This window comes from Capsicum annuum, chromosome 8 (assembly GCF_002878395.1).
Source record: "Capsicum annuum cultivar UCD-10X-F1 chromosome 8, UCD10Xv1.1, whole genome shotgun sequence".
Classification (NCBI taxonomy): domain Eukaryota; kingdom Viridiplantae; phylum Streptophyta; class Magnoliopsida; order Solanales; family Solanaceae; genus Capsicum; species Capsicum annuum.
Genome location: NC_061118.1, coordinates 172,963,725 through 172,973,346, shown reverse-complemented (window position 1 = coordinate 172,973,346; position 9,622 = coordinate 172,963,725).

Here is a 9,622-nt window from a genome sequence, read left to right as displayed (position 1 = left end):
ATATGTGGCATGATAACCTCTCCGGTTGTAGCCGATAATCGATTTATAAATTTTTCTTAAATTGTCAATCTTTAGATAATCTTGCGCATTATTTGATGTTGGATGCGAGGCGACTTACAGATATCCTTTGAATTTTTAGCTTTTAGGTAATCCTGTACATCATCCAACTTTGGATAAGAGATGACTTACAGATATCCCTCCAATCGCTAGCTTTCAGGTGTTCCCGCACATTATACGACCGTGGATACAATATGACTTATAGATAATCCCTCAAATTGATCATCTTTGGTTAATCCTGCACATAATCGATCTTGGATATGACGCGACTTATAGAGAACCCTTGGACGTATCAATTTGACAATCTTACATATCCTCCGGTAAGGATTTAGTTGCGACTTACAGATAACCTTTGAATTATTGATTTTCGGGTGATCTTGCATACTATCCGGTTAGGATGTTATTGTGGCTTACGGATGACCTACAGACTATCAACTCATAGGTGATCTTGCACACTACCCTATTTCAAATAATTTGACTTATAAATGACCTTCAAATTGTCAATTGCTAGAAAATCTTATATATCATTCATCCTTAGATAGCGACCTGAAGGTGTCCCTCCAAATCGTGTGCTCTTAATGTATTCAGATGTTGATTCATGAAAATATGATGATATCCTCGACGCCAGCGTTGTGTCTTGCGTTTCAACAGATATATTGAATGCTGATGATTTCCTCGATGCCAGCTTGTGTCTAGCGTGTCAACAGATATATTGAATGTTGATGATATCCTCGATGCCAGCATCGTGTCTAGCGCGTCAACAGATATTAAATGTTGATGATATTCTCGAAGCCAGCATTGTGTCTAGCATGTCGACAGATATATTAGATGTTGATGATATCCTCTACGCCAGCATTGTGTCTAGCGTGTCGACAGATCTATTGGATGCTAATGATATCCTCAACACCAGAATTGTGTCTAGCGTGTCGACAAATATATTGGATGCTGATGATATCCTCGACGCCAGCGTTATGTCTAGCGCGTCAACAGATATTGAATGGCTTTTGTGGCAACGATATGTGATGGCCTTTGCGGCAATGATATGCAATGACCATTGTGGCAGTGATAAAATGATTTTACTTGGTTTCATTTGTCAGTGTCCTATTTTCTACGTGTACCTGTACTCAAGGTAGACGATTAGTAGACACAGAGTCGCTTTTACTAGCGACTACTTTTAGGAAACTTCTAAATACGATACGTGTAAAGAAAACAAAGTGCTTTTGTTTGTCGCCTACGATCTCAAGAAATGAGATGGACAAATCAAAGGGTCCTCAATAAATGGGCATTAAACCTATTTTTAGGGCTTCCCTAAAATACCGTTCTTGAGCATTAATGGTCTGTTGTGGCTCCCAATTTGCTCGGGGATTTTTGAAAGAGACTCTCATTTTGCGTATTGATCCCTGTATCCACAGAAAAATGATTAGTTGAATGAAATTACTCTATGTTGACCTTCTTCGATCCTTGATTTGCTCCTTGCCATCTCTTGGGCATTCCACCATATTGAGACTTCCACCCTGACACTCTATCCCAAATGATGTCTAGGCAAGTACTAAGTAAGCGAGTCGTAAGATTTTTTTGAAAATAGTCTTAAATTTTGAAAATAATTTTGAAATCTTCTGTAAAATTTTAGAAAATTTCTGCCAGTCATGTCATGTACTATCTCAATGAACGTCTTCCTCGCGGTTCTAACTATATCCGATGGATGGTTTCCAAAACACATGATTATTGTTGGAGGGTTTCTTCAAGCAGTTCTATCATAGCCAAAAATTGAGTCTACCCAGACTTTGTTACAGTTGGTGGTTTCCAAAGCTTTAACCTCTGGTGCTGGGAAATTTGGAATATGTTTCGGCATTTGGCGAAAATTTTGAGGTCTTCCTCAAAATTTCTGCCCCAGTTTAAACTTGTTGGAGATAATACCAATCTGAGTGGATCTGAAGTCTTTGCTGATCTTCATTCTCTTTGTTGGATGTCGATCTTCTCTTGTGAATTTTTTAGATTCCTTCTCGAAAATTCTGCCCCAGTTTCAATTTCCTAGGGTTATATAACCGAGTCATTGGGGTGCCTACGTATCCCATTAAAGTAGGAATCAGGTCAAACGTAGTTCAGGCTGCACTAGGTATATACAAAAGAAATTAACGGGTTGACCAAAGCCGACATAGGCCACCTACGTATCCCTTTTAATGGGAATTCAGGTCATCACAAAGTTCATACATAGGGGGAAAGGATAAATTTTTCTAAGGGGTTGACCGAAGCCGACATAGGCCGCCTATGTATCCCTTTCTTGGGAATTCAGGTCAAACGTAGTTTGTACATAAAGGGAAAGGATTCTAGGCAGTTACACACTAGCAAACAACATTATTACAAAGGTGATTACAAACAAACTAAGAAAACACAAAAACTAGAGCATCATTCAAACATAATATCTCTTTACCGCATCAGAATTGATTGGTTTGGTCCACTTTGTGCCATCCATCTTAGACAAAATCAGAGCTCCTCCAGATAGCACTTTGCGAACTATGTATGGCCCTTGCCAGTTTGGAGAAAACCTGCCCTTGTACTCCTCTTGGTGAGGGAATATTCATTTGAGAACTAGTTGCCCCACTTCAAATGCTCAAGTTCTTAACTTCTTCTTAAAGGCACGAACCATCCTATTTTGATACAGCTGACCATGGCATACAACGACCATTCTCTTTTCATCAATTAACATGAATTATTCATAGCGAGCACAGACCCATTCTTCGTTACTCAGTCCAGCTTCCTGAATAATCATTAGGGAAGGTATTTCGACCTCAGCGGGTATCATAGCTTCATTCCCGTAAACTAGTAAATAGGGAGTTGCTCCTGTGGAGGTTCGAACTGTTGTTCGATACCCTAGTAAGGCGTAAGGTAGCATCTCGTGCCATGATCTATCATTTTCGACCATCGTTCTCAAGATCTTCTTGATATTCTTGTTAGCAGCTTCTACGGCTCCATTCATTTGGGGACAGTACGCTGTCGAGTTGCGATGCACAATCTTGAACTGATCACAAATTTCTTTCATCAAGTGACTGTTCAGGTTTGCCCCATTATCAGTAATAATCAATTCTGGCACTCCGAATCAGCAAATCAAGTTATTCCTAACGAAATCTACGACCACTTTCTTAGTGACGGATCTGTACGAAGCAGCTTCGACCCACTTAATAAAATAATCAATGGCAACAAAAATAAATCTATGCCCATTCGATGCTAGTGGCTCTATTGGTATGATGACATCCATGCCCCAAGCTACGAAAGGCCAAAGAGAAATCATTGTGTGAAGCTCGTGTGGAGGCATTCGAATCAGATCTCCGTGTATTTGACATTTTGGACATCTCTGCACAAACTTACTACAATCATTTTCCATAGTCATCCAGAAGTAACCGATTCTCAGGATCTTTCTGGAAAGGACAAACCCATTCATGTGGGGCCCACAAACTCCAGCGTGTACCTTGTTTATCAACTTATTGGCTTCCGCCGCATTGACGCATCTTAGGAATCCCAAATCAGGAGTCCTCCTAAAAAGAATTTCTCCACTTGGAAAGTAATTCTTTGCCAAATGCCGGATTGTCTTCTTTTGGTTGTTACTAGCCTCTTCAGGATATATTTCAGATTCCAAATACCTCTTAATGTCATAATACCAAAACCTTCCATCAGGCTTCTCTTCCACGTGTATGCAATGCGCGGGTTGCTCCTTCAGGCTTATTTCCAAAGGATCGATGTAACTCTAATCTGGGTGCTGAATCATGGAAGATATCATGGCCAAAGCGTCAGTAAACTCGTTTTGTGTCCGTGGGATATGTCTGAAATCAACATCCTTGAATCTTCCGCATAATTCTTGCACCAGCTCCACATAAGGAGTAATCTTGAAGTTTTTTACCGCCCATTCTCCCCGTACTTGGTGAATCAACAAATCTGAATCTCTGATGGCTAGCAATTCACGAACACCCATATCAAGTGCTAATTTGAGCCCCATGATGCAAGCTTCATATTCAGCCATGTTGTTAGTGCATGGAAAATGTAACTTAGCAGTTACCGGATAATACTGGCCCATTTTTGACACCAAAACTGCTCCAATTCCTGAACCTTTAAAGTTGACCGCCCCATAAAAAAATAGCCTCCATTAGGGGTAGATTTCCGTGATATCTTCTCCTAGGAACAAAACTTCCTCGTCTGGAAAGTATGTCCGAAGTGGCTCGTATTCCTCATCAACTGGGTTTTCAGCCAAATGATCTACTAAAGCTTGCCCCTTGATTGCTTTTTGGGTTACATACACAATGTCAAACTCACTCAGCAACATTTGCCACTTGGCTAGCTTTCCTTTAGGCATGGCCTTCTGGAATATATACTTCAATGGATCCATTCTCGAGATGAGGTAAGTTGTGTAGGACGACAGATAATGCCTCAAATTTTGTTCCGTCCAAGTCAAAGCACAACATGTCCTTCCTATAAGAGTGTAACGGGCTTCATATGGTGTGAACTTTTTACTCAAGTAGTAAATGGCTTTCTCTTTCCTGCGGTCTCATCATGTTGCCCGAGGATGCATCCAAAAGCATTTTCTGAGACTGACAGGTAAAGCAATAATGGAATTCCTTCTCTCGATGGGACCAGTTTTGGTGGTGCAGACAAGTATTCCTTGATGTGATCAAAAGCTCTCTGACATTCTTCTGTCCACTCATTCAGTGTATTTTTCTTCAACATCTTGAGAATTGGCTCGCATATGACTGTTCATTGAGCGATGAATCTGCTAATGTAATTCAGATGACCCAGGAAACTCATAACTTCTTTCTTGGTCCTCAGCGGTGGCAAGTCTTGAATTGTCTTAATTTTGGATGGGTTTAACTCGATCCCCCTTCTGCTGACTATAAACCCCAGCAACTTCCCTGATGGCACACCAAAAGCACACTTAGCAAGATTTAACTTCAAACTGTACCTTCTTAATCCGTTGAAAAATTTCTCCAGATGAGTTAGATAATCCGAACTCTCGCGGGATTTGATAATTACATCATTCACATACACCTCAATCTCCTTATGGATCATATCATGGAAAATCGTCGTCATGGACCTCATATATGTCGCACCTGCGTTCTTGAGACCAAATAGCATTACCCTGTAATGATAAACACCCCAGGGCGTAATAAAATCTATTTTTTCTGCATCTTCCTCATCCATCAGTATCTGATGATAGCCAGCGAAACAATCAACGAATGATTACATTTCATATTTCGCACAGTTATCGATGAGAGTGTGGATGTTGGGTAATGAAAAAATATCTTTAGGAATGGCTCTGTTCAAGTCTCTATAGTCAACACAAATTCGAATCTTGCCGTCCTTCTTTGGCACAGGGACGATGTTGGCTAACCATGTTGGATATTTTGTGACCTCGACAACCTTAGACTAGATTTGTTTTGTCACTTTTTCCTTGATCTTTAGACTTAAATCTGGCTTGAATTTTCTTATTTTTTGCTTGACTGGATCAAACTCAGAATTTATAGGCAATTTATGTGACACAATGTTGGTGCTCAACCCTGGTATATCATCATAGGACCAAGCAAACACATTGATATACTCCCACAACAGGTGGATGATCTCTTCCCTTTGTGGTGCCGCGAGGTGGACACTGATACTGGTCTCTTTGATTTCATCGTGATCTCCCAAGTTGACTATTTTAGTTTCTTCCAGATTGGGTTTTTCGCGATTCTCAAATTCCTCCATATCTTCAACTAACCATTCCTCGTCATCGTCTTTCCAACCATCATCGTCCCCTTCATTTTGTTCGTTCAGGCTTTGACATGACACAATATTGGCAGGTTTTAAGCTACTGTTACTTTAATGGACAAACAAACTAAGTTAGATGATAAGAAAATAACAAAACATATGACTAGTAGTGTTTTAGAACTAATATAGTTTTCCAAATAAATGAAGGCCTTTTCATTGAAAATTGAGAAATAATTACAAAACCATGGCTTGTGACTTGCACAAATACAAGCCCCCGCCTTTTCTGAAAGCAGTAAGATACAAAAATAAAGTTTTGAGATATAAAAGGTGGATCGCGGGACCTCCTCTGGATCATCACCGATTTCAAAACTATTAGTAATTGCCCTTTCATCTGCCATGACGGGCGACGGGTTATGAGTGGAGTGGAGGTCCAATTTTGCAAAGCCTCCCCTGGCGTAATCTGCTTCACCCTGGTGGACTCTGGGAGATCTTCTAGTACAGCATTGCATCCTTCAAAAAAATCTCCTATCCCATCCCTAAGACCATCTTCATCTGACATCTCTCATACGGGAAATGACTGGAACAGGAGTGGCAAGGGCCTAAACAGACTTTTTTTTGGCTCATCCTCAACCCTATCTTTTCTGGTAGGTTGATACCCTAACCCGTGCTTGGAGCTTCTCTCTGGGATCACAATAGGCTCGATAAGTCCTTGTAAATTCTTTCCCAAGCCTCGACCAGGTTCGAACCCATTTCTTTACATCACTGTTGCAATTATTTTGTAGACAGAAGGCGTTGATATTTTGGGTGTCGAATCTCTTTCCACAGTGTTTACAATTCCACTGTATAGAAACTGCTACCTTTTGGAACATCTTCAATCACTGGCACATAACCATTGGGACAGTCCGTTTGACTTCCTTCTCCTTGGATGACTACTTCATGATCTTTCCAAATAAACTTCAATAATTGATGAAGGGGTGATGAAATTAACTTTCCCCCGTGTATCCATGGTCTTCTCAAAAGTAGGTTGTAGCTAGGATGGATGTCCATAATATGAAACTTAGTCTTAAACTCAGCAGGCCCCATTTGGATGTGCAAATCAATCTCTCCTATGGTATTTCTCTGCCCTCCATTGAATGTTATCACATTTATGTGGCTTTGACGAATTTTCTCCAGATCATAGCCCATTTGGACCAATATGGAGAGGGGACAAATATTCACACCAGATCCATCGTCTATTAATACCTGATTAATTGTATAATCTCGACAAATGATGGTGACATACATGGCTTTGTTGTGCATTGCTCTTTCAAACGGCAACTCTTCATCACTGAATGATATGTGATGGTTCCCCACGACGTTCCCTATCATCGCAGCCAAATTCTCAATACTCATTCCTGTAGGAACATACGCTTCCTCCAAGACCTTCAAAAGAGCCTGTCGGTGGTGTTGCGAGCTCAATAATAGTGCCAAGACAGAGATTTGGGCTGGCATTTTCTCTAAGTGTTTGGCAATTGACTAATCCTTTGGTTGCATATGCCTCCAAAATTCCTCAACCTCTCTTTCAGTGATTGGCCTTTTCTATGAATCTTTCTTGTTGGTCAATTCCTTAGGGATGTAACATCGTCCTGATCGCGTCATCCCCTGGGCAGCGACGGTTTGCACAATAAATTTCTTCTTTGGAGGGGGAGCGTACATTTGAATCAGTGTAGCCATTACTATAAATGGGGCTTTCTCGCCGATACTTAAGGCAGCCACAACTTTCTCTATCTTTCCTACCTCTTCCGCCCTTTTGCGCTTTTCAGAGTTCACCTAGGTAATGGTCTTGCCAGATGCCCATTTGCCTTCTATTTCAATCATGTTAACTATAGATCCCCCATGGTTGGGTAGTGGATTACTGCTAACATTTGGAGTAGGTGCCTGGAGTGTAATGACCTTTTGATCAATCAGATCTTGGATTCTGTGTTTTAAGATAAGACAGTCCTCGGTACTATGACCTGCTGCCCCTGAATGATAGGCACAATTTTGATCAGGGTGATAAAATCGGGAGCTAGGATTGACAGGCTTTGGCTGTACTAGTTGCAAATGACCAGTATTCTTCAATCTTTCAAACAATTCGGTATGACTTTCAGCTAGTGGGGTGAAGTTTTAGGGAGGTTTCTTTTCTTGGTTGGGACGCTGGGGGTTATACGGGCTTAGGTTTGTAGGAGGGGGTACTTGGTGGTAATTTGGAGGTGTTTGGAAATTTGTTCGGCTATTTGGGGGAGTAGTTTAGAAAAGAGACTAACAATTTGGAGGTGGAACTGGGTATTGGGAAAAGATATTTGGCTGTGGAGCTTGGTATGATGGGAGTGGAGTTTGGTATTAGGGGTGGACGTAGAATGCGTGCGGAAGGTTAGGTGATGGCGGGAAAGATAAAATATTCGTGCGGAAGGTTAGGTGATGGCGGGGAAGATAAAATATTTCTAGAGTTGAACCGCTGTTTTGATTTTGTAACAGAATTGGCAGAAACCCCACCTACCTCTTTCTTCTTCTTCTTAGAAAACATGGCAGTTCCAGATGATGTCGGGGTTTTGGCAATTTTTCCTGTCCAAATACCTTCCTCTAATGATTCTCCTATTTTTACCAAATTTGCAAAGGTTTCTCTGACAGCGGACACCATCCTGGTATAATATTCTACTTCTTGAGCGCGAGAGAACACGGATACCATTTCCTCCTCGGACATGGAGGGCTGCAGTTTGGCAGCTTCTTTCCTCCAACGAAAAGCATAATCTCGAAAACTCTCAACACTCTTTTGTTTAATCCGATCTAGTGAATACCGATCAGGGACTATTTCAATGTTGAATCTGAACCGGTCAAGGAAACTCTTGGCCAATGTCTTTCAACCAGTCCACTTTTTCGGCTCCTGAGACATGAACCACTCCAAGGCTTCACCATTCAAATTTTGACTGAATAGGCGCATTAATAATGCCTCATTTTTCCCTATCCCTACTAGTTGCTCGCAGTACCTTCTTAGATGGGCCATTGGATTTCCGGTACCGTCAAACATCTCAAACTTAGGAACCTTGTATCTTTCTGGTAGGTCTACTCCTAGGTGAACATACAAATCATCATACCCCAAACCATCGTGGTCCTTGGCCCCATGAGACTCTTTGATCCTCATGATCTCTTCTTGCATGGATAGTAAATTCCTTTTATGCTGGGCCCTCTATTCCTTCTCCTTCTCCTCGTAATGATCCATCTCAGGGTTAGGAAGGGGTTCATAAATATCAGGGGATATGATGGCTTGAGGGGGATTTGAAAGGAAGGCTTGATTTTGCAGATGGAGGGAATTAACGTTTTGGAAATTGGGAAGGTTATGTGGGCCTTGTAAGTAGTTTGGCGGAATATGAGAGGGATTTTACGGATTTGGACATGAATTTGGTGGATTCGAAGGTAGGTTTGCCGTATTTTGTGGATTTGGGAGTAAATCTTGCGGATTTGGGAATGCGTTTTGTTGATTTGAGAATGTGTTTTGAGGATTCGGGATGGATTCGAAGACGGGTTCTGTGGGGTTGCGGATGGATTTTGTGGATGGTAGGCGTCTGGATTAATTTCACGATTAGTGTTTTGGATAAATGGAGGAGTGGAGTCGGATGATACGTTAGTTGGTTGGTCCCCGAGAATAGGGTACTGAGGGGAGGGATTTGGAGTGGAGTCCCGTGTCCCCCGGGAGCAGAGGCATTGATGGTGAAGGCCAAGTTAGCCAATTCTCGAGTGCGATTTATTTCCTCCTGAAGCAATTCTAATTTTCTTGCAAGTTCCGCAATTATCTCATTTTGTTCCGCTATCACAT